This window comes from Phyllostomus hastatus, unplaced genomic scaffold, assembly GCF_019186645.2.
Source record: "Phyllostomus hastatus isolate PE091 unplaced genomic scaffold, TTU_PhHast_1.1 phas_contig_29, whole genome shotgun sequence".
Lineage (NCBI taxonomy): Eukaryota > Metazoa > Chordata > Mammalia > Chiroptera > Phyllostomidae > Phyllostomus > Phyllostomus hastatus.
Window position 1 is genome coordinate 17,343,681 of NW_025333835.1, and position 25,452 is coordinate 17,369,132.

Here is a 25,452-nt window from a genome sequence, read left to right on the forward strand (position 1 = left end):
TAATTGCACTATTTTAACACTAGACTCAAGAAAGGCAATTTATATGAAATTGATCATAATCACAAAGTAGGTAAATAAGAAAAGAAAGGCTTGAACTTTTAGCCTAAGTGACTATTAGAATAAGAAAAACTTGCAAAAAAGGCTTTCCTATACACTGTTGATAGAGTCTCAACTCCCTTTCCTCCTTGTATAGTAGTAGGACTTGCTACTTGAGTAATAGTTTTCATGCCAGTTCTGCATGCTCTTCATTATCAGGCATGTTGAATTTTCAGTATTGTAACACATGAGGTCGGTCAATTTTAGGGGCCTTCCTCTTCTTAGTTGACAGAATAACAGAACATTTATTGACTGGAGAGCAGCATGAAATGTAAATATGATTTTCCTTTCTTATTATGCATGAATATACAAAGCAGTAAAAGACAACTTATCTTTCTTGATAATTGTATAATTCCCATGACAAGTAATATTTGCCTGTCATATAAAATGTATGTATGCATACATGAAAACATGTTTATATACACACAAGCACATATATGGAAAATATTAGAAATAACTGTGATATTAGACAGGTGTTTCTGATTTGTTCTCATTTGAATCCCTTTATTTGAGTAAGGTTCACTACATCTATTAAATTCCTACACATTGTTTTTTATTGAAAAAAATGTTTGAAAAGAAGCTATCTATAGGAACAATTATTGCTGTGTTTTTTCAATACTCAAGAATCATGCACAGTAGCAAAAAAAGACAGAGATGTTGCATCTAACTCATACAAATTTCCTAGGTCGAAACATTAATTACTTTGCTCTTCTAAGAAAAATACTATCATTTTGACCCCAACTCTAAAATTACAAGTGACTTGAATAAAATAGCACATATATAATATGAAAATAGATCAACAGGACATATTGAAATTATTTTGTTTATGTAAAAAGAAAACAAAATGAGTACTGGTAACCACAGTTTAAAATACAATTTATACAAACATTTATTTGACTTTTTTTCAGAAATGAATAGAAATAGTATCAGAGTACTATTGCCTCTGGCTTGTATTTACTTATGACAACTTCATAGTTAACTGAATTTTAATGAACACATAGAATAATACTCATGTAATAAAAAGGAATTAAGGATATCAGACCCAAACTATTTCCAGAAACATAAGTGAATTTTCTTAGAATAGTAGGGAAAAAATTAGAACAGGCTGCCAATAATTTAATTTGTCTGAATTTCATAAAAGGAAAATTATAAAACTGTCACTATTTACAGATGACATAATAGTGTACATAGAAAACCCTATAGGCTTTACCAAAAAACTATTTGACCTAATAAGTGAATTTGGCAACAAAATGGGATACAAATCAATATCTGTAAATTGAAGGCATTTTTGTACACTTCTATCTTTCACAAGTGCTTTTCAAGCAGTGTTTACTAAAAATGTATCTTCAGCTGTAAAATAAGAATACCAATTGTGCCTAGAATTATTATAAAGATTAGTGAAGAGAAAGAAGTATAAATAAAATAGCATGTAGCATATAAAAGTACAGAATAAATATTAGCAATAGTTTATTTTTAAACTTAACTTTAATTATTAAATATTGTTTGGGGTAACGAACCCAAAGTGGGTATGTGGGAAAGAAGTAAGTGATATTCTGCAGAACACTGAGTTGCCTTCTCTGAAAGCAACTGCACTATACGTACATATGTGACTTGTATATGCTATGTCCACATGTGCTTTTTTAACTACACATTTCCCAACCCATCACTTTGAATTTCAGCTCTAAGAAGGCATACAATATAATATAACTAAATACTGTTAGCAAAGTGTTCTTTGTCCTTGACAAGTATAACTGTAGAATCCATAAAAGGTTAAAACTAAGACCTATCCTATGAGAAGTGGTATTAACTTTGCATGTAGCACAGGGTTGAAGACAAGTCATCCAGAGAGAATAACATTTAAAAATGGAATTACTGACAGATAATTAATTATACAGGGCAACTGGTGTGAAGGGGGAAGAAGATAATGATGTGAACCAAGAAAAAAAAAGGTTTAGGATGTAATAAAGGGTAAAAAGCATGCATTTGAGCAAATGATAGCCATCCAAAAGGCACAGATTCAGATAGCGACCCAACTATGCTCTAGAGAGAACAAAGCCAGGCAGGGCTCAGAACCACAAAATGAAATTCTTATGCAAATTAAGGCTTGTTGGCTAAATTAACAGGGATTGATTAGTTCCAATATGCAAAGAGGGAGGCAAAAGTACAAAGAAGAGATACATTCCATATGTGACTCTACAGCAGTTGTTCCAAAATGTTTATGGCTCAGCCTCGAGCTGAGTTTGGCGAACCGGTTTAGCAATCTAATAGCAGTTCAGGACTGCTATTAGGCACAACTTCCCTAATAGCCTCTAGACTCTAGTTTAAGGGACTTTCTGAGCAATGCTTAATCCATTTTAATTTCTTTTCTATTATGAATGGTACTGAATGAAAGGCAAATACATGACTAGTGCCAGAAGCAAGAGAAATCCAAAACCTACAACAATGGCAACAAACAAAAATCAAAGAAGTCTGCTTTGGAATGCAAAGTGTGAAAGATGGAATCAGTTGAATCCATGTCTAATTATCTAAAATATAACATTCAGGAAAGAGTATGTTGTTGAAAGAAATCACACACAAAGGAAAATTGTTTAATTTATGTTTTAGAAAAAAATAGATGCACTGGAGCAAGTATCTGTTGCAGTAGTCTATGAAAGATTTGTAAGTCACTTGGACAAGAGAGCAAAAAGCATATGGGTTCAAGAGATATTTAGGAAGTACAGCAGATAGTGTAATTGTGAAAAAAAATTATTACAAATATGTATATTCTCAAGTAAAATTTGAAAGATGTTGAATGCTGGAGGAGTATGTTGACACTTAGGGATTTTATAATGTCTTAATGAAGTATCCAGGGGTTCCTTACCTGTGCTAACAAAATATATAACTATATATGCATTTATATGCACACATATATACATATATATGCACATACATATACTTGGTATAAACATAAAGGAAGAGCTAACTGAATCTATGGGAAGACTTGGCAAATCGAAGTGCGAATCAACAGTCACAGGGGCACTGGTAAAACTGTAAGATAGTAGTGTCAGAATCATATGGAAAAGAGTATTTAAAGAAAGATAATGTATGGTTAATAGTGTACAGTTCTTTTAATTTCTTTAATGGATTCATCTAAGTAATCTTTAGTACTATTCAACAAGTTATATAGTTATGTATCAATGTAAGTAAAACATATGTAACTTGCCTGAAGTCCCAGAGTTTTGTGTCTGCTTTGGAATTCAAACAGAGCTCTTGGAATCAACTTTTATACTACACTGTGTATACAAAGTTCACTTCTCTCTCACACACAAGTTGTTGTAGGTGTTAAAACTGAGCTGCTAAGTCAGGTCCACTTTAAGAAACCCAGGCTTTCTCTTAGTCTACCATATTTCCAAAATGTGGCATTTATCCATATATTTTAAGATAGCAATTTGGCTTCACAGAGGAGGGAGATGACGAAGAAAAGGTAAGGTCATCTGTGGTCTCTAATACAAAAGAAAAAGAAAGAAAAAAAGAAAAGGAAAGTTATTTCTAGCTCTGACTGGTGTGGCTCTGTTGGTTGGGCATCATCATAAGCAAAAGTGAAAAGGTACAGGTTTGGTTCCCCATCAGGCAACTGATGAATGTTTCCCTCTCACATGGATGTTTCTTTCCCTCTCTGTCTTCTTTCTCCTCTCTCTGTGTCAAAGAAGAAGGAGGAGGAGGAGGAGGAGAAGGAGAGGAATGGGGATGGGGAGGGGAGGGGAGCCATTTCTACATTCACCCATGGCTGCATTAAGAAAAAAGAAGCTTTCCCAGTCAGGGTACATGCCTGAGTTGCAGGCCACGGCCCTCAGCAACCGCACATTGATGTTTCTCTCTCTCTCCCTCCCTCCCTTCCCTTTCTAAAAATAAATAAATAAATCTTTAAAAAAAAAGAAAAACAAAAAAGAAGCTGGAAATTACATTTTTTAAAGATTTTATTTATTTATTTTTAAAGAGGGAAGGGAAGGAGAAAGAGAGAGAGAGAGAAACATCAATCTGCTGTTGCTGGGGGCTGTGGCCTGCAACTCAGGCATGTGCCCTGACTGGGAATCGAACCTGTGACACTTTGGTTCGCAGCCCATGCTCAATCCACTGAGCTACACCAGCCAGGGCTGGAAATTACATCTTAACATTGTTTAGCAACTGTACACACAACTGAATATTATTACATTACTTAAAGAGAGAAAATGAATATTAGATGATGCCAATTAGTTTCAATATCCGTATTTCAAAATAACATGTTTATGTTGTTAACTTAAATTTTTGACTTTGTATATTTATTTTTCACTATGCCTTTGAGCATTTAGCTCTTTCGCACACCAACCCTATTTATCCCTCTCCATACTTCCAAAACAGTAAAAAATACATTTTTATATCAATAATTGCTACATGTGTGATTATGAAAACCTTATCCATATTTAAGCCATATCAGAATTAAGTCTTTTTTTTACAACATTTTGTTTTCCTTGATAACTCTTCATGTGCTTATTTAGAACCATTACACTACAGTCCATCACCCTTAAGTTCTAAAAGAAAAAAAAACGTAAACATCAACTATTCCCTCGATTTCATCTGTGTGGGGACATGTTCCTAGAGGTACCAGTCCTCTTGTTGCAATCAGGACCTATTGCTGTCTAGTCTTTGGCATACAGACCTTTTTGTGATTTCCTTTCATCCAGCTGGGAATCTCCTTGAACCTTTCCTTTGTGGATCTCTGGTTTTCTGGATCTCAGAACTTTTCTCTGTTGTTGTTTTTTTCCCTACTATAGGAGAGTAGCTTCTTGATGTGTTTATGTGTCTAAATTTCTGGAAACTTGTTTTTTTCTAAAATGTCTTTATCAATCTTTAATAGTGATTCAATATTTAATTAAGTATATAGCATGCCTAGTATAAATCATTTTCCCTGAATTACAAACAGTATAAACATTTGGGAAGTGAAATGCCATTCTATTAATTGAGCTTTTGCTTAGACTAATTTTGGTTATTGTTATTTTATTTTTCTTTCCTTAGAAGATATTATCATTTTGTCTTTAACATTTGCATTCTAAAAATTCCATTTATGGGAATTAATGTAAATCTTTTTTCATCTATTTTATTAGGTATTCTTTAAGTCCCATCAATAATCAGTTTATGCACACACACTCACACACATAATTTTAATTAGTTTAAGAAGAAAAAAGCACAAGCAATAAAGTAGGGGAAAATTGACAAGTAACTATCCACAAAAAGTTTCTGGGCTCCTTGAAGATAAAAATCAATATGTTTCAAGACCTAAATAAAAGTTCTTTTGGAGTTTATACTTCTCTAGTTTATAGAACAAAATGGTTGATATCCCAATTTTCTAAAAAGTTTACCATGATATTGATGTCAAAAAGTTTGCATCAAAAATAAAAGAAACAAACTTATGTACAGAAAACAGAGGTACTAAAATATCAATGTCAAGAAATCACCTTCAACATTTTACAAAAATTATAAAACATTAAGTACAAGGGAAGTAATTGGCAGAAATGCAGGCAAGGTAGTACATTAGTAAATATATTTAACCTTTACTAGAAGAAGCAATAAAAGTAATATATGAAATTTGCAATAGATGCTGATAAAATCATTTGATAAACTTCAACACTTTGGCAACATACCTTCTCTAAAAGAAGTCAGACCAACTCAAGGAATTTTACCAAATACCACTCTGGGTTACTACAATTTTGTGAAATTTTGAACTGCTTCAGCCATTTTGCACTCCTGTGAAAAGAAGACACCTAACACTTTTGTGTTCGCATAAATGTGCTGTCACGAAGATGAATGAACCTCATCAGGATACTACTACCCATCACTAGACTCACTGAGGCTGCTGTCTTCTGTTACTGCTACTGGGGATGGAGTCATGAATTATTCTAAGCATTTAAAGTATCTTTTGAATAATAGGCTTACAAATAGAAAGTTGATTAGTGCAGATGAGAATTTTATATATATGGAATCACAGTACATTTTGTGTGTATATTTTTTTATCTGGCTTCTACCACTCATCAAAAATTTTTAAAAGTCAATCATGTTTATCTTTCAGGAGCTCATCAGTTTTTTACAGATGAATATTGCTAATTGTATGACTATACCACAGTTTATGTAAGTCCTAATGATTTATTTCGTTAACAGTTTTTTTGGCTGTATCAGTAATGCTGCTATAAAAACACATGTTTTCAGTGTTCTTGGATAAATGTCTAGGAGTGAAATTTCTGAGTTGTAGAGTATATACACCTTTACATTTTTAAGAAACCACAATTTTCCAATGTAGTTGTAGCATTTTACACTTCAACCAGCAATGTATAAGGGTCACTGTCTGCATATTTGAACTTTTGTCCATTTTCTTTTTAGCCAATTAATAAGTGGGTGCAATTTTTGTCTCATTATGATTTAAACTTTTTCATTTCCCTGATGACTAATTCCATTGATTATTGTTTCATATTCTTCCCTGCCATTTTTATATACTGTCTTTTGTAAAATGTTTGTTTTGCTCACTTTTATTGGTTTGTCTTTCATAATTGAGTTGCAGTAGTTCTTAATCTGCTTTGGCTGTAAGTACTTTTTCAATGTTCAGAGTGTGTAGGCATTTCATTAATGGTATTTTTTAATTTTAAATGTGAAAGTTTTTCAATTTGATTAAGTCTAATGGTTTCTTATTTTTCTTTTATATCTATCTTTTTCTTTATTCTAAGAAGTACTTACCTACCCACGTATCATAAAGATATTTTTATATTAATATTTTAAAACTTTACTTTTGATTTTTATATTTATGACACCAATCCATTAAAACTGATCTTTTATACTTGTGCATGTTGTAGAGTAGAAATTGTTTTCTTTTTTTTCATGTTAATGCCCAATTGTTCTAGCACTTTTGGTGAATAGATTTTCTGTTCTCCCATTGAATTGCATCGGCATCCTTGAAAATCATTTGACCATCTATATGTAGGTTCATTTATGTACTTTCTAGTTTGCTCTATTGCTCAATTTGTGTATCTTTTTGGGAAGACCACACTATAAGGATTACTGTAGTATTATAATAAATCTTGGCTTCCTTCAACTTTTTAACTCATTTTTCTAAAGTGCTTTGTTTATTTTTGGTCTTTTGTTCTTCCAAATAAATTTCAAAATCATCCTATCAATTTCTTGGAAATATCCCAGCTTGGGTTGTGACTAAGATTGCATTTATCCTATAATTTAATTAGGGCAGAATTTATATTTTAACACTATTATATTTTCTAATCCATGTTATGTTACTTCCAACTTTCTGGAGAATTATTTGTTAACCTTAAAAGCCTAGAATGGTATTACTAGAAAAAAATTTTTAAGATAAATAAATTTATTAATTAAAAATAGTAAATTACTTAACTTTATTATAAACATTGAAATTATGAAATAATTTTCCATCATTAAAATGATAGTGTAAGATCATTTTGATGCAGAAATAGAATTATAATTTATTAATATGAAAAAAATCAGAATTCAACCCATATGTATACTATGTACACTTTGATCTAACTTTTGCAAACATACATATAACTATAGAAGACCTACTAAAAATAACTTTTGGAAGTTCAGTTTCTATTTTTCTTCTATATGTTTTTTAATTGTGTATTATCAAATTTAAAATATTTTTACTTTGCAAGAAGCTATACTAATATATATATTTAGTCCTCTATTTACAAATTTTTGCTACTATTTTAATAGAATAAAACTATAAACTCCTGAGGATGGTAAACAGACCTCCCATACATACATCTGCTGAGTGAAATCCATACAGGATTTCAGGTGCAATAAGTGACATGTAGTTTTCTGCACTAGCTATATATTTATACACCTGCACAAAATTGTTTCTTTCTACTTTTAAAAGTAACTTTATCCAAAAAAATGATCATATTCAGATAAACATGCTTCCTTTGAGAACTGTTCAATTTCCTCATTAGGCATAACAAAAGGCTTCTATTGCATTTCATGCTGTGGGAGGCCCATGTGATGTCCGCTGTGCACAAGAATGGCAGGCAGTTTTTCCAGCCCCACTGAGATTTGAGATCATGATTTGGCAGCAGCATAGCCAACACAATCACGAACTCTACTTGTTGGACCACCAAGTCCTCTGGATACAGAAGGGAGCAAATAGTTTTAATGATCTAAGTTTGAGTTTTGTTACATGATATCACAAAGGTTAAGGAAATAAACAGAATAGATAATATCAATTAGAGAAGTTTTAATAATAGCTTATAGAAATGAGTACAAAAGAAAACCAAAAAGAGAGAAGGTTTATATAGAGATGTTAGGAAGGTCAAAAGTAAGGAAGATTTAGTGTGATAAAAACAGAGAAACCCTATGTTATGATCAGAGCAAGTTATCTACCATTTGAACTTCTGGAGAGAAAGCCTTAGCGATGATGCTGACATTCAGCTTCCATATATGGGAGAATATGGTTGAGATAAACTGAGCTTGAACATTTTTATGAAACAAACTTTTAAGAATTTGAATAAAGATCACCCGTGGGAATATTGCAGTCATTTGCATTATATTAGCATTGGAGGCCAATCAGCTGTGAAGAGTGGGAATCATATGAAAACAGAAACCAGAGTGGATGTTGTGGACATAATCATATCTCATCTTAAAAGACAAAAAACATTCGTATACGTGATTAGACACATCATCATCCAAAAGGAGCAGTGAGGTGGGAAGACAGTGCTTTTCCCATTTCATATAGTCTCAGATTCTCAAATATGGGGGACAAGGGAAAATAAAATATAGATTTATAAGAAAGCTGCAGAGGGGGTGAAATGTGGTTTCAATTATTCAGAAAAAAAAACAAGAAAATGTATGGGAGATTTGTTTGTTTTTATCTATGGGAAAGCATTCTTTAAAAAAAGATGATTTAGGAAGAAGAAAATATATCGTTTAAGGATTACCTTCAATTTTGTGAAGTAGATAACACACAAAAGTGGCTTACAAGAGGCAGTTTTTGGTCTTTCAAAACATATGAAGAAAGTCAGAGCTAGGAAGTACTGAGATAGTTCATTAGTTTCCCGAGGTCACTATTTTGCAGGTCCCTTTCATTTGCCTGCTGCCCCATCCATAGTGAGTGCTATAATCCTCATGCTCACATGTCTTAAATTGACCTTCAATCACATATTACCGACTATAAGTAATAGATTAATAAGAAAACAAGGAGAAAAGGGTGGTGCGTGTTTCCCAAGATAACACTTGCCCAAATATTCTAGTCGATTTCCACTGACACTGACAAACTTGCCGTAGTGAGGGAGGCTGGAAAACGTACGTTTATTTAGTTTAACATAGTTTAATTTAATATAGTTTTGTTTTGTTCCAATTTAAAATTTTTCATTCTTCTAACAGGCTTATTGCCATATTAATGAAATCAAGGATGACTTCAGTTACACCATCTTACCTAGACATCAACATTGTTATTTTAGGATTTTCCCCACTAACTTAAATATTTGATAGCTGAGACTGATAATTCTTTGTCTTCTATCATCATCCTCAGGGACAAAAGAATGGGCATGAGTGTCCAGAGAGAACAGAAGAGAGGGAAGCGGGGGGAAGGCATGACCCCTCATTGTAGCTTTTTGTCCCCATATGTGAAAACATAAAGTCTAGTGGTAATAATTGCAAGTCTGTTCTCAAAAATAGTCAAAGTGGCCCTTGTTTGAATTAATTACCCTCCTCAGGAATTTGAAAGGTAAGAATTCTAACAGATGCCTTGAAGGTGGAGATTAGCAAAAAAGGATTACCACTCTAAGCAATGAAATATTTAAATTTGATGGGAAAGACCCTAATATGAAAATGTAGATATCAAAGTATCTCCCCTATATAAAACTATTATAGTTTATCTACTTATAACCATGGCCTAATCATGAGAAATTAGCAAAGGATTGCACAATGCTTAAATAAGAAAAAAAATTTAATGACATGAAAAAAGGTTAATATTATACTGTTAAATGATAAAAGACTATTACAAAATTATGTGTACATTATGATCATTCTTCCCCTTCTCTTCCTAATAATTAAAAGAGTAAATACCCAACTATTGAAAACAGTTATACTTGAGAGGGAGTAAATTTTATTTTCTCCATATCTTCCTGTTCTTATTAAATATGAGTTACTATTTGTAATAAAAAAATTCAACATATATACTTTTAATAACAGTAAATGCTTGAGTTTTTGCTAATTGTCAATTCCAAAAGGTATTTTTCCATTCAATGATCCTGTTATACACGTCCTTTTGTACATTTCTGAGAATACATCAGCTTATTACTCCTTATACTGCCCTTTCTCAATCAGGATCTAATGAAGCCCTTTATCTGAGATCAGTGACTGAATAGATAGATACATTTATAAGTCTTGGGACTGTCACAGGAAAATTGGTAAATCTAGCTACTTTGTATTAGAAACCCAAAACAGCTCCATTCTCACTCATTAGAAACTTGGAATGATTATTATACTTGCATTCTAAAGAAAACAAAAGTCTTTGAATATTTATAAATAAGACAAACCAAATAACATGCTATTTTGAATTTTCTAGTGTTGTTGATACTGCATAATGTGATGCGGCCCAGCATTACAGAGATCGGCTTCTTTTTTGTTTGATGATGTTCTTAAAACATTTTCTGGCAAATCATTATGCAACATGTGCATTTATCTTCATATTACAGTGACAATGTATTTGTAAATCACTGAGATACTGCATTATATTTGCATTTATTTCCTTTGGTAAAACAATAGTTATATATTTTATTCTTATAATTTATACACCCTCATTCATGAACACGCTAACGACAACAGCCACAAAAGCCCTGAACTTTTTGTAGTCACACAGCTGTAAACCCAACAGAAAAAGATGTGATAATTAAATGCTTTGGGATATACAATGAAGATGCTACTGAGAGAGTCTATTATTCATTTTAGCTTTCACTGAAATGTAGGTGGCAGCCAACAAAAAGTGCTTTTTAAGCCATTGAGAAGTTCATTCAACAAACAGCTATTTAGTGCCTACTATGTGTCATGTCCAGCTGTAAGTCCTAGAAATAGAACACTAATGGATGAATAATTTTCTTCATGGAAACTGCATTTTTCTCTTATATCTTTTCAAATTGAATTTATATTTGAGAGGAGATTTACATTCCCGGCAAAACAAATTGGAAGATGCAGAGCTTCCAGTACACGCCTGTCCTCACACACATAAGCTTTCTGTCATCAAGATTCCCACCTGAGTGGGACGTTCACTGTAATTATGAACCTACACTGACATGTCACGTAGCCCAAAGTCAACTTTTACATCAAGGTTTACTCTTGGTGTTGCACGTTCTGTTGGTTTGAGCAAACTAGGAGTGCTGTGTATTCTACTGAACACGTTCTTTTGGTTTATAATGATGTGCATCCTCCCCTAGAGTTTCACTTCCTGTAAAAGACCTCTGTGCTCTATTTAGCCCTCCCTCCCTCTAATCCCTGGCAATGACTGATTTTTTAAAAAACTGTATCCATACATTTGCCTTTTCCAAAATGTCATATATTTGGAGTGGTATAGTATATTGAGAATGGCTTTTTTTAACCTGTTAATAGTCATTTAAATGCTCAATATCTTTTGTTTTGATATTTCTTTTTCATGCTGAACAATATTCCATTGTCTGGATGTACTATAGTTTATGTATCCATTCACCTACTAAAAGACATTTTGGTTGCTTCCAAGTTTTGGCAGTTATGAAAGAAGCTGCTATATACATTTCATTTGAATTAGGATACTGAATAAAGAAGATTCACCCTCATAAATATGAATGGCCATAATTTAATCTGTTGAGGCCCAAACAGATCAAAAACCATGAAGTAAGGGTGAGTTCTTTCTCTTTCTTACTGTACTGAAATGACTGTCTCCCCTCAATTCCCACCTTCTAAGGCCTTCAGCTTTTAACTGGGAATTATACCAGTCTTGCTACTCTGGTTCTCAGGTCTTTGAACTCATACTAGATTATACTTCTAGCATTTCTGGTACTCTAGCTTGTATATAGTAGATCATGGGTCTTCTCAGCCTCTATAACTGTATGAAGCAATTCCTATAATCAATTGTCTCTCTCTCTCTCCCCCTCTCTAAATATATATATAAATAAATATATATATATGTATATTCATACATTATTTCTGGTTAATAGAAATATATTTACTATTGATCTGACCCCTCTGGGAACCCTAATACACATGTTCACATTTAAGTAACACCATACCATTGCACAGGTCCTGTGTGTATCTTTTTTTTAACAGCTTTTTTAAAATTATATTTTTAAAGATTTTATTTATTTATTTTTAGAGAGGGCAAGAGGGGGAGAAAGAAAGGGGGAGAAACAAAACATGTGGTTTCCTTTTGTGCATCCCATACTGGGGACCTGGCCTGCAACTCAGGCATGTACCCTGACTGGGAATCAAACCTGTGACCTTTCGGTTCCAGACCCACACTCAATCCACTGAGCCACACCAGCCAGGACCAGGGTGTCTCTCATAATAAGAAAATAACCTTAATTCCTTCCTCTCATCCATTGTATAAACAGCACTATTTATTTCACTTATGCATACGCATACATATAATCAATATCATTGTTGTAAAATAAATGAAGTATAAGCCCTGGCTGGTGTGGTTCAGTGGATTGAGTACTGGCTTGTGAACCAGAAGATCACCAGATTGGATTCACACTCAGGGCACATGCCTGAGTTGTAGACCGAGAGGCAACCTATCAATGTTTGTCTCACACATTGCTGTTTCTCTCCTTCTCTTTCTCTAAAGAAAGAACCCACCCTTACTCCATTTCCCTTCCATTATCTCTAAAAGTATATATAAATAAAATCTTTAAAGAAAGGTAAATTAAGAATAAGAAAAATAAGTTTTTATTTCCTCTTCATTTATTCTTTATCTGATGTTCTTCCTTCCTTTATATAAATCTGAATTTCTAAACTAAATCATTTTCCATCTTTCTGAAAAAGTTCTTCTTTTTTCAAAAACTATTTTTTAAATTTCTTTTTAGAGAGAGGGGGAGGGAGGGAGAAAAAGAGGGAGCGAAACATCAATGTGTGGTTGCCTCTTACACACCCCTTACTGGGGATCTGGCTCGCGACCCAGGCATGTGCTCTGACTGGGAATCAAACAGGTAACCCATTGATTCACAGGCCAGCATTCAATCCATTGAGTCACACCAGGCAGGACTGTTTTTGCTTTTTTATTGAATTTCTTGGAATGACATTGGTCAATAAAATTAGGTGTACAATTCTATAATATCTCATCTGTAAATTGCATTGTGTGTTCACCACCCCAGGTCAAGTCTCCTTTCCTCATGATTTATTTCCCCTTTATCTTCTTCTATCTTTCCTACCCCCTTTCCCCTTTGGTAATCACCATAATGTTGTTTGTGTCTACAAATAATTTTTTTTCTTAATCCCTTTACCTTTTTCACCCAGCCTCACAATGTGCACCATCCCCCACAACTGTCAGTCTGTTCTCTATCTTTGAGTCTGTTTCTATTTGGTCTGTTAGTTTATTTTGCTCATTAGATTCCACATATGAGTGAAATCACATGGTACTTGTCTGTCTCTGGGTTATATTGCTCTCCAGGTCCATCGATGCTATTGCAAAAGGTAAGATTCCCTTCTTTTTTATGACTGAGTAGTATTCCATTGTGTAAATGTGCCATAGCTTTTTTATCCACTCATCTACTCTTGGGCACTTGGGCTGCTTCCAAATCTTGGGTATTGTAAATAATGCTGCAGGGAACACAGGGGTACATATATTCTTTCAAATTGGTATTTTGGGTTTCTTCAGTTATATCCCAGAAATGGAATTGATGGGCCATACTTAAGGCAGTTCCATTTTTACTTTTCCGATGGAATTCCATTCCTCTTTCTATGGTGGCTACACCAGTCTGCATTCCCACCAACAGTACACAAGAATGGCTATCATCAATAAATCAACCAATAGCATGTGTTGAAATGGATGTGGGGAAAAAGGAACCCTCTAAAAACTTTTATTAACTTTTCTTGTAAGGCTAATCTACAGACAACAAACCCCCTCAGTTTCCATTAGCTGAGAAAGTATTTATCTTTCCATTTTAAAGGATAATTTGTTAGGGTACATAATTCTATGATGTTGGTTTTACTTTCTCAACCCTGTTTTTTCTTTGATTTTCAGTTTTGAAAGTTGCTATTGTGATATCCTCAAGTTCATCAATTCTTTCCTCTGCCTTGGCCAGTCTATTAATAACCCTATGATGAACATTGTTCATTTTATAGTGTTTTGATCTCTAACTTTTTTTTTCATTCTTTCTTGGGTTTTCTATTTGTTTATATTGCTTATCTGTTCTTGCATGTTCTCTACTTCATGCTTTACAGTCCTAGCATATTTTTATAATCATAGCTGTAATACATTCCTGGTTTGATAATTCCAACATCCCTGCCATAACTGAATCTGCTTTTGATGCTTGCTCTGTCTCTTCAAACTATGTATTTTGTCTTTTAGTATGCTCTCTCTATATATTTTTTGATAGCCAGACATGATGTACTTGGTAATAGAAATACTTGCCCCACTCATTCAAGGCCACATAGTACATAGTCAGGATCCAAGTGTTCCTCTTTACCTTCCTGGAAAACCCCACTCTCCATCCAGCCACACCAGGTCTGGGACTCAGCCTGAGATCATCTCACATGGTGTTCAAAAGGGAACATTGTCTGATGGCTGGACATGGGTAAAGGGGCCAGGGTGCTGACATTTGGGCTGGATCCTAAAGAGAGATGACCTGAGGCTATTCTTCAAAGGAAAGACTCCAGGAAGAGACAGCAATGGTTTCTGTACACCTCATAGCTGCTGCAAGAAACAACTGGACCACAGATTGTGCAATGGAACTGAAAGTTAAGGTTGCTGCAGCCCTGGGACAGGGCCTCTGAGCTGTACTCAACAAACATGTTTCATAGCTCCAGGCCCTTAGGTGCTTCTGGAGGCTATCCATTTGCCTCAGCATCAGCAGGCATGCTTCACTTCCCGGTTCAGGCCTAGCAGCCTCTCCTCTGCTCAGCTTTTGGGCCAGAACCCTATTTTTGCATACCTGACTGGGCCTCTGGAGAGAAGTATCTCCTGATTTTAACTCTGAGGGGAACAAGGCAGGCTTCCAGGAGAATTGGAGCTTGTATTGTAAGTAGATGGAGCCAGACTTCTTATGGCCCAGTATGGGATGAAGGGACTGAAGCAGGCAGGCACGCATTTGTTTCTCACCCCTGGACTCCTCTGCCACCCTGCAGAATTCCCAAGATTCAGTGAGATTAGGCATCTTCTGGGGAAATGTGGTTGCCACTGCAGAGCCTCTATTCTGAGCTTGCCTTTCTCTGAGCTGCCATGAGGCTCAGCACATCCCAGCTCATCTTTTCCCTGTTACGCCATCAGGACCAATAGGCCCTATCAACAGGTAAGGAGTGTGGGGCAGGCAAGGGGACATTCTATTTTCTTATGATTAGGCCTCAGTATTTTAATGAGCCTGAATCTCTCAATAATAGACCTTACAAGTGCTTTTCAGTTTTCTTTCCTTTGGTGGGACAGGTTGACTGGAGTAGCCTTCTCCCATGTTGAATGCTGGAGGGATATGGGGCTGGGGATTTCACTTCTCCCAGGTCGATTGGGCTGTGATAAAGTCCCAGCACACTGGGCTCTGGCTAAGCAGTTTCTCCTGAGAGCTGTCCTTGTTGAGAAGAGGAGAGTGCTCAGATACATGGGTTGGCTCAAAAGTCCATTTAGTTTTTTCCATAAAATAAATGACGCAGTTTTCCTTTTCACCAATAACTTCATTGATTTGGATATCGTGAGTATCCCAGCTATCTCTTATATGGTATTACAATGATTATTGTCAATTAATGTCTTAATTTTATCGCTGTCAACTTCAACTGTCTACCAGATCATGGAGCACCATCCAGCCAGAAATCTCCTGAATGAAACTCTGTGAACCACTTAAGACACATTTGATCAGTCACAGCATCTTCTTCATACACTGCATAAATCTTTTTTGTTTGTGTGTTTCAGTTGGGTTTTTACCTTTGAAATAATAAAGCATAGCATGCTGAAAATGTGTATTTTCTTCTGTCTTCAGTATTAAAATGGCCACACAAAAATTCACCAAGTTTGGTAAGTTTTTAAAAAATGCATGCTGATATGAGAGCTGCCCTAATACAATCGAACAAAATTGTTTTGAATGAAGTTAAAGACAACTAAGTGCTACTGGAGATGTTTTACCAAAAACAAAAGTGAACAAACTTTTTGGCCAACCCATATTTCAGAATGGTCCTGTTTCCTTCCCCCTCCTGAGGGCAACAGGTTGTCGCTGCTGTTCTTTTCTGATAGTCCCTGTAAGAAATAGGTTGAACACTTGGGAATGAAGCTGCTAAAATTGGGGACACCTTTATGACTGGGTTCCTCTGAAGCTTTTTTGATTCTCAGAGTTTCCCGAGAGTTCAGGGAATTCATCAGTTTGTAAGCATACGTTTGTTTTGAAAATAAAATCTGTGAAGCACAGTAAACTGAAGCACAATAAAACAGTGAAGCAAGACTCTCCACTAGCAAAAAGATTAGAACTTGCATTATTGCGGTGGTCTGGAGCCAAACCTGCAACACCTCTGAGGTGTTACTGTAAAGTTAATGTTCCCCATGTCTGTAATTCTCTTGTTATTCTTTTCAATATTGGTGACACTGATTTGCTCAGTAATCTCTCTTCTCTCAGGGATCTAAGAAGTGTGGATGTTTTTGCTTTGCTGAGATTCATATTTGTTGTTAGGATGGAGTGGCAACTTCAAGCTTCTTACATCCCAGACTGGAGGCCAGAAGTCTAGAGATTGCATTTTCACAGAAACAGGGAAATAGTAAACAAGGAAACAAACTAAGCTTATAATATGTCAGATGATAAGTGCTATGGAGAAAATAAGTCAGGGTAAGGAAAATAGGCAGTTCTACTGATAGGAACAAATCACTGTCATATATTGGATAGTCAGGGAAGGCCTCATTAAAAAGGCGACATTTGAACAGTGAGAGAGAGAGCCTCGTGGCTCTCTGGAGGAAAGAGCAAGTTCAAGGACCCTCAGGGGTAGAATTGTTACTGTAGGTAGCAGCTAGAAATGAGCAGCCAGAGGGGAAATAAAGCAGGGTCCTTTCCATTACAATCTCACAAAGAACCTAAAACAAAAGGCTGGAAACAAAAGGAAGTCATGTCTCATCAATTAACTCAGCAGTCCTGAGCCTGGTCCCATAAGATTGCCAGGTGTTCTGAACATGACAAGTGAAGATAGCACTTGAGGGAGTCCTTGAGACTCTGTGCTGGGAAAGGGAGCCTCTGTAACAATTTCACTAAGACGAAGAGCCTTTATTAACTGAAAAAGAAAGCATTTGTAGCTGTGCATTATTCCTGAGGAGGAGGTGGAACCTAGAAACTGACTAAAGTCCATAATCCCTGAAACCCAATAGCTGGTGCACTGGGATTAACCAGGTACCCACGTGTAGCTTTGGCTCAAGTGTATAGAGCAAACTTACTAGCAGACTTACTAACAACTTCCTTTCCTCTACAGGCAGGGCATTTAGACTTGCTAGATGCCTGTTTGTAGCTTTGTGCTCATACATGTTTCATAAATAAACTTGCTATCTTATTTCCACTCCATGTGTTTGTCTCTCTCTTGAAGTCATATCATATCTTGCAAGAGAGACAAACACATGGAGTGGAAATAAGATAGCAAGTTTGAGACAGGTGGGGGGCCCCTCCTGACTCAGCTCTGACCAGTTAACAGAATGTTTTTGGTGGTCTTGAGCACTAGCAAGGAGGGTTGTGGTTGCACAGCGTGAAGAAGAGAGAAGTAGGAGATAAATCTTAGGTGAAGTCCTTAGAGGCCTGGTCGTAGTTCCTTTGTTTTAGTCTCTGAGAGATGGGATGCTAACAGAGTTTTGCGCTGAAGACTGAGGTGATCTCATTTAAGTGTTAAAAGTGTTATTATTTGCCCTGGCTGGCATAGCTCAGTGGATTGAGTGCGGGCTGAGAACCAGGCATCACAGGTTCGATTCTCAGTCAGGGTAACATGCCTAGGTGGCAGGATATGGCCCCCAGCAACCACACATTGATGTCTCTCTCTCTCTCTCTTTCTCTCTCCCTTCCCTCTCTAAAAATAAATAAATAAAATCTTTTAAAAAAGTGTTATTATTCTAGTTATTGTGCTGAACAGAGGTTGTAAAGGAAGTGTGAAAGCAAAGGAAAGATTAGGTCCAATAACTCAGGCTTCTCTGTCGTTTATCAGGGTAGTGGTTGATAAGTGGTGATTTTAGGTTTTAAAATTTGGATATAGTCTGAAGATGAAAGCTGACACTATTAGCTTACATTTTGGATTTGCCACATCATAAAAATAGAGGAATCAGTCATAACACTGAATTGTTGAAGAAGAAACAGCCATTTATAGTAATTGTGGAAGCGAATGTCTGAACTGGATACAATACGAACTAAAGTCTAGTGATATTTAAAACTTTAGTATGAACAGATCACACACAATCCACGTGGTGTTTGCAAGTATAAATTAGCAACACAACTGAATTGAAAGTAACACTTAGAAGAGAGTAACCACCATTGGCTAGCAAACAATCCCCAAATGTTCAAGCCTTTAGTTAGAGGATGCTGTCTGGCAATTTCAATACTATTCTGCAAAGCAAATTCTTATCTAATATGTGTTCTCAAGAAAACAAAAGATCAAAAACATACTAGAAAATTCTAGGCAACAAATAAAAAAAAAACAACAACAATCTCAAAGCAGCTCTAACCAGAAGAACAAACTACAAAGGCATTATACAATAAAATAATAAAAACAGAGTCTTAGCTGACCCACAAAATGTCCACTCTCCTCAGGTACAGGTAAGAATGATTTTCTGAGGAAGATGTCCACTTCAAACAGGCAGAAGGAAGCATGTGACTTACTGTTTGTCCCGTCAAAATTTTCCTTACTCTGAGATTGGAAAATACATTAGTTGTGATTTAATAAAGTTGATAAAGAAGATTGGGACAGAAGAAGATAGAAAAAGATAAGACAAGCTGCATTTACTAATCTATAGCATCTTACATATTTGCATGCGTATTTGCAAGGTGCTTAGTATTGTTTACACAAAAGCATCTGTAATTCAATTTGTTAGAAAAGAATTATGTTGGTTGTTGTTAAACAGTGACTAACTTTAGATTCTGTGATTGTATTGTCAAGAATACTCTAAATTTTTGCACACATAATCTCATTATGTAGCATTTGCCTTTATTAATTTTATTCTTTCATTTTTAGCATATTGGTTTATTGGTCTGTTTTGTTTCAGTTAAAAGGAAGCTTGTGATATCAGCTGTTCTTTTTTATTTTGATCACATAGCCATTCTCCCAGCCCTCTCAAAAATTAAATATAGCTGAAATTTCATAAAGTTTTAAGAATTATAATATAAACAATACATTAAGCATTTATTTTTTTAATTTGATATTCTGTAATCAGTAAGATTTTTTTTTCCTTCTGGTCTCCTAAATAACAGTTAGGAAATTCAGAATATTTTTGAAATATGTTATGTGAAATACATTATTTATTCTATTAATTAATCATACAGATTCTGTAATCAATTATTATGTTTACACTTAAAATTTATGAATAATTATAAAGTAAAAATGTTAGCTAAGATATTATTTTTTCTTTGGCTTAAAAGTTAGGTCATAAGTAATATGTTACAAATGAAATACTGTCATTGCACAACTTTTTATACATGTATTACATGTTAAAGGTGAAGTACTGGGCTGGCCAAAAAATTCATTCTTTTTTTTTTTCTGTATCATGGTTCTAGTAGTGCTTAGTTGTCTTTAACTTCATTTAAAACAATGTTGTCAGATTGTATTGTGACAGCTGTCACATCAGCATGTGTTTTTTAAAATTAAAATTGGTGAATTTTTAACCATTTTAATATTGAAGAGGGAAGAGAATATAAAACACTTTTGGCATATTATGCTTTATTATTTCAAGAAAGGTAAAAACACAACTAAAACAAAGATACAAAAAATTGTGCAGTGTATGGAGAAAGTGCTATGACTAATTGAAACTGTTAAAAGTGGTTTACGAAGTTTCTTGATACTATTGACATTTTAGTCAAATAATTCTTTGTGTAGGGCTGTCTTATGTATTGGGAGATGTTTAGCTGCATCCTTGGTCTCCACCCACAAGAAGCCAATAGTAGGAGATAGCTGACGTTCTCAAAATATTCACATCGATAAAGTTGTTGGCAGAAATGAAAAATGTGTCTTTTACTTTACAGAAAAAAAAAACTAAATGCACTTTTTGGCCAACTCAATGCTCTTTATTTATAACCTAGTTGTGTTTAGCCATTGTTAATAAAATGACACTATGTATTGTGGGCCCTTAAATAATGTCATTTAGTTCAATGTTGTTTTGTTACAGTGTTGATGAGGGCAAAATAAAAGTTCTACCAGTCACAAAATATTTCACATGAGCACTGTGGAGGATTAGGGTTACTGTGCTTAGCTGTGTGAAACCTGCGGGTATATGGAGGTCAGTGGTTCTCCTGATCAAATTCAGTTTTGTTGAAAAAGTAGAAAGGGGTGAGGTCTGGCCAGGTAGCTCAGTTGGTTAGAGCACTGTCTCCATATGTCACAGTTGTGGGCTTTGTCCCCAGTCAGGACACATACAAAAATCAAACCAATGAATGCATAGAGAAGGGGAACAATAAGCCAATGTTCATTTCTCTTTCTAAAAGCCATCTGTAGTATCTACTACCTCAATTAGCAATATAGAAACCATCATTATATGGAATAGCACTAAGAATTTTCTTTTATGTATGACACTCCTTAAGGAATTCTTACATGGTTTAAAAACCCTGAGTGGTTTTCATTTGTAAGTTAAAGCTAGCTAGCAAGATTAGAAAGCTGCCCTATTCCTTGCATGTCGCTACTTATTCAATAACTGTTCTCTTGGTTGTTGTCTTAAAAACACAGATACGTTCCTACCCATATATCCCTGAAAACAGATAATACCGGTCTTAAATTCCAGCTCTACTTCACTGAGAACTTAAAGAGAACAAGTAAGATGCAATACAGAAATTTTTAAGACTAACAAAAACACAAAACTGAACATATCTCTTAGAGTCAATCAGCTACACATGATTTTCTATTGACTTTTCTTTTCCTTAGATACCTGACTGCCGTTTAGTTATAGGAGTCAGTTTGATTTCACCATAATGATATTTCTCAGTTGCCTTTCATTCTACCTGGAGCCTAGCTCCTCAATTCCTCTTTCTCTGTAACGTAAGGAAAACAAAACAAAGCAAAATAAAACAAAAAAAATCACCTTTCTTCTTTTGTATAATATTTTGTAAACAGACTTCAACGTCATGATAATCTTCCTGAAAGGAAGCAATTTTTCCCAGAGGAAAGTAATTTTAAAGATTAATATTCAGAGCAATGTGATATTGTTTCAAAAACTTTATTTTCATAAAATATCTTATTTCTCATTTACATTAACAAGGGCCCATTTAAGTGGCTCCCAGACTGACCAGAAGGTCACTTCTCCCCAAAGATGACCTTCTCCCCAGTAAACTTTGCCTCTAACCAGTAAAACTTGGAAACAACATTTCCCTAATCCTCAGTATTGTCAGATATTGGGGTCAAGTCTCGGAAAACCCTCTGTAACAAGAACCTTATAAAATACCTCTAGAATTAGCCTTTTAACTGCAGGATATATTTAACCTGAAGGATAGCTAAACTAAAGAAGATTTAAAATGATATTGAGGATGGTTGGATATATAGACAGTTTTGTTTAGCCTAGATACCAGAAAACGAACTGTGATACATAGGAATATCTTTCATTTCCAATATCTTTTGAGAAGTGTACTGAATGTGCCATCAACATGCATTGAGGACTGAATGAAGACAGCAAAGGAACTTGTTGAGAATGACTAAATAAGTGTGTGTGTGTGTGTGTGTGTGTGTGTGTGAGAGAGAGAGAGAGAGAGAGAGAGAGAGAGCGAGAGAGAGAGCAGGTTCATGATTTTGAAATATTAAAAGAACTATTTTTGATATTTCCTGATCTCTCTTTCCCCCTCACTCATTTCAACAGAACAGAAACTGTTGTATACTCACTGCTCCAGGGAAGGATATGTTAACCTAAGGAATTTTTTTTAACTCCTGAATTTTATAAGGCTGGTTTTGGAGGAGAGTAGGAAAACCGAGGACATAAACAAGAGGGTCTGGAGAAACACATGGAGAAGCAGAGAGTGCTGTGCCACTTCAAACTGGGGAAAGTAATGTCTAATTGAAGCTTGAAGGAGAAGAGCATGTATGGTAATGGATTTTAGCAGCAATTTGCACTAAAATCTTTGTTTCCCTGTCCCATAATCCAGGTCCAGGAGAGAGAAAAAAAAACATCAGAAAGTTTTGCACAATCAAGTAACAAAAAGAATATGTATTTTGCTTTTCAGGTAGAACTAGGCTGAGGAGGAAGGAAGGTCCAGGAGGGCCCCCACCTCCCAAATGAATTAAGAACCTAGCAGATGATCCTAAACAACCTCATAGATTTTCCTGGATGGTAGCATAAGAGTAATTTTCTTCAGTGGGACTTTGAGAATCAGATGAAGGATGATTCCATGGCAGCCCATATGCACTGACAACTAGAGACACGACAAAATGATGGATGTATTGATAAATACCATCATGGACAGATGATGATGAGAACCAGATGGTAGTCTTCTAGCAGCAAGTAACAAACAACCCAACAGACAACAGCTTAAGCAATAGGACATTCTTTACCTCACACAGCAGAAACCCAAGGGGGTCTGACTAATTTAGCAGCAAAATGATGTCATGGAGGCCTTGTGGTTTTTCATATTCTTCTTAGTTAAACTCAGTGGTTGGCTTTGGTTCTGCCTTCTTCTCAAGGATCAACGAATAGCTACCATAGATCTTGGCATCATATTTACTACACTGCATCCAAAGAAAAGAAGGGTACTTTCTGCTTGAAACTCTCTCTTTATAAGGGAGAGGGGAAAAAAATCTTGCTTAGGAAGCCTGACCCAGTCTTTCTATTTGTATTTTAGAGGATATGCCCATACCTATGTGATTTAGAGGTAAAAATTAGAGAATTATGTTGACAGAAAGGTGAGGTAAAGGAGTTTTGAAGGGAGGAGAGAGAATGTGTGTTTGTCAGGTAAAAATACATCAGTCACATCCACCATTCTATATCCCCCTGACTATGGAGTACATACAACCATGGCCCTGAGAAAAAGAAAGGGATTTATTCATTGACATTTATTCTTTAATGTGGGCAGAATTATTTCAATATAAACAAAATCAAGCCAACATTTTTGCAGTGAGCTCTATGAAAATATGGTTAAATTTCTTACAAAATTAAATCTGTAGAATGAGGCTCATAATAGATAATACATAGATACATATAATCAAATGTATCATATATTTTGAAAGGGACAAATATGCAAAGATATTAGGTTTATTATTAGTTCCTTATGGTGCAATAAGAAAAACTTCCCCTAAGTGACCAAGATGCTCTTTCTGCTTTGCCTAAACAACAGGATAACAGGGATTGAGACTCCTCTGAGCAGCAGTGGGGCTATCCCTCCAGCACTATTTTTTTTTTCACTCTTATAGTTTGGTTGCTAGAATAAACAAGATACTCAATGAACTTTGAATTTCAGAATGGCAACAAATAATTTTAAGAATTAGTATGTCTCCAATATTGAGCAATGAATATTTCTATAAAATATTTGTTGTTAATTTGAAACTCAAATTTCACTGAGCTTTCTGTGTTTTTATTTTCTAAATCTGGCAACCCTCTGGGAACCAGAGGAGTTGAAATATCCCAATGACACTGAAATCTCCAATTGCTACTGAATACTCAAATTCGCCAGAGATCAGTTTTCAACAGTAGGTGACATAAATTCAATCTGGCTCAGAGGTAGCCGCAATTCAGGTTGTGATGGTATCACCTTTCACATTTGCCTCAAAAGAAGGGGAAAATGGGGGGGGGGGGTGAAAGCTTGTACAAATGCACCACGTCTAGCAGACTATCCCAGTGCCAACATTCTGCTATCTGAGATAATGGGAGAAGCGATCATCAATGACTTCTCTTCTTTTGCTGGCCAAGGCTTACATGACTTTCTTTTTGCCTGTTCAATTCCCACCCTTCAAGAGAGTCATCTTTCCCTTTTGTTAAATTTCACTCCACTCTTGAGCTAAGAGGCAAGTGAGATATATGAGGCATGTCCAGAAGAAGTCCAGCCATCGTTAATATAACAAGAATGGGTTACACAATATCAATGTAACCTGACAGCCAAGGAGAGTGGACTGGAATGCACATGTGTGAACAATGATGACTTCACTCTCCTAGTCAGTGGGGGCGGTAGACGCCATTGAGTAAGCATGTGTACTGTGTGGCTGTCACATTCAAAAGGACTGAGCAAGTAGAGCAACAAATTTGTACCATATTTTGTGTTAAGCTTAAATAGTCCTCTGTGGAAACTGTTCAGATGATTTAGAAGGCCACAGCTATGGGCAACTGGTGATTGGCAGCTTCATCATGACAACATGCCCATGCATGCATCACATCTCCTGCAGTTCTTTGGCAAAACATCAAATAACTCAGCCTTCCTACAGCCCAGATTTAGCACCCTGTGACTTTTGGATTTTCCCAAAACTAAAATCATTTTTAAAAAGGAAGAGATTTCAGACCATTGATGAGATTCAGGAAAATATAATGGTGCACTTGATGGTGATTGGGAGAACTATGTAAGGTCCCAAGGTGCCTACTTTGAGGGGGAGGGAGGCATCATTGTCCTGTGCACAATGTATTCTTCAATAAATGTCTCTATTTTTCATATTACATGGTGGGGTAGATACCCTGGACAGGGTATCTGGACAGACCTCACATGTCTGTTCTTCCACCATAGACACAGGCTCATCCATTATGTCTTCATAACACACAAAATAACTCTAGTTAAAAGGACAGTGTTTGACATATGCCTAGCATTTAATAATTTTTTACTCGTTAATGAATCAATTGATTTTGCTTTGGAAATATATTTTAGAAAAAACGAGGCTTGACATCCTCTGCTTTTAGAATGCACAGGTTGAGCAAACCTAGAGGTAACTCCTAGTGGCACTGTTTGACACTGGTTAAACATAACTCCATAGAGGTGAAATTCTTCTGAGTCCACTTTAATTATGTAACCAAAATTATTTCCAGCCATGATGGAAAAGAATGAA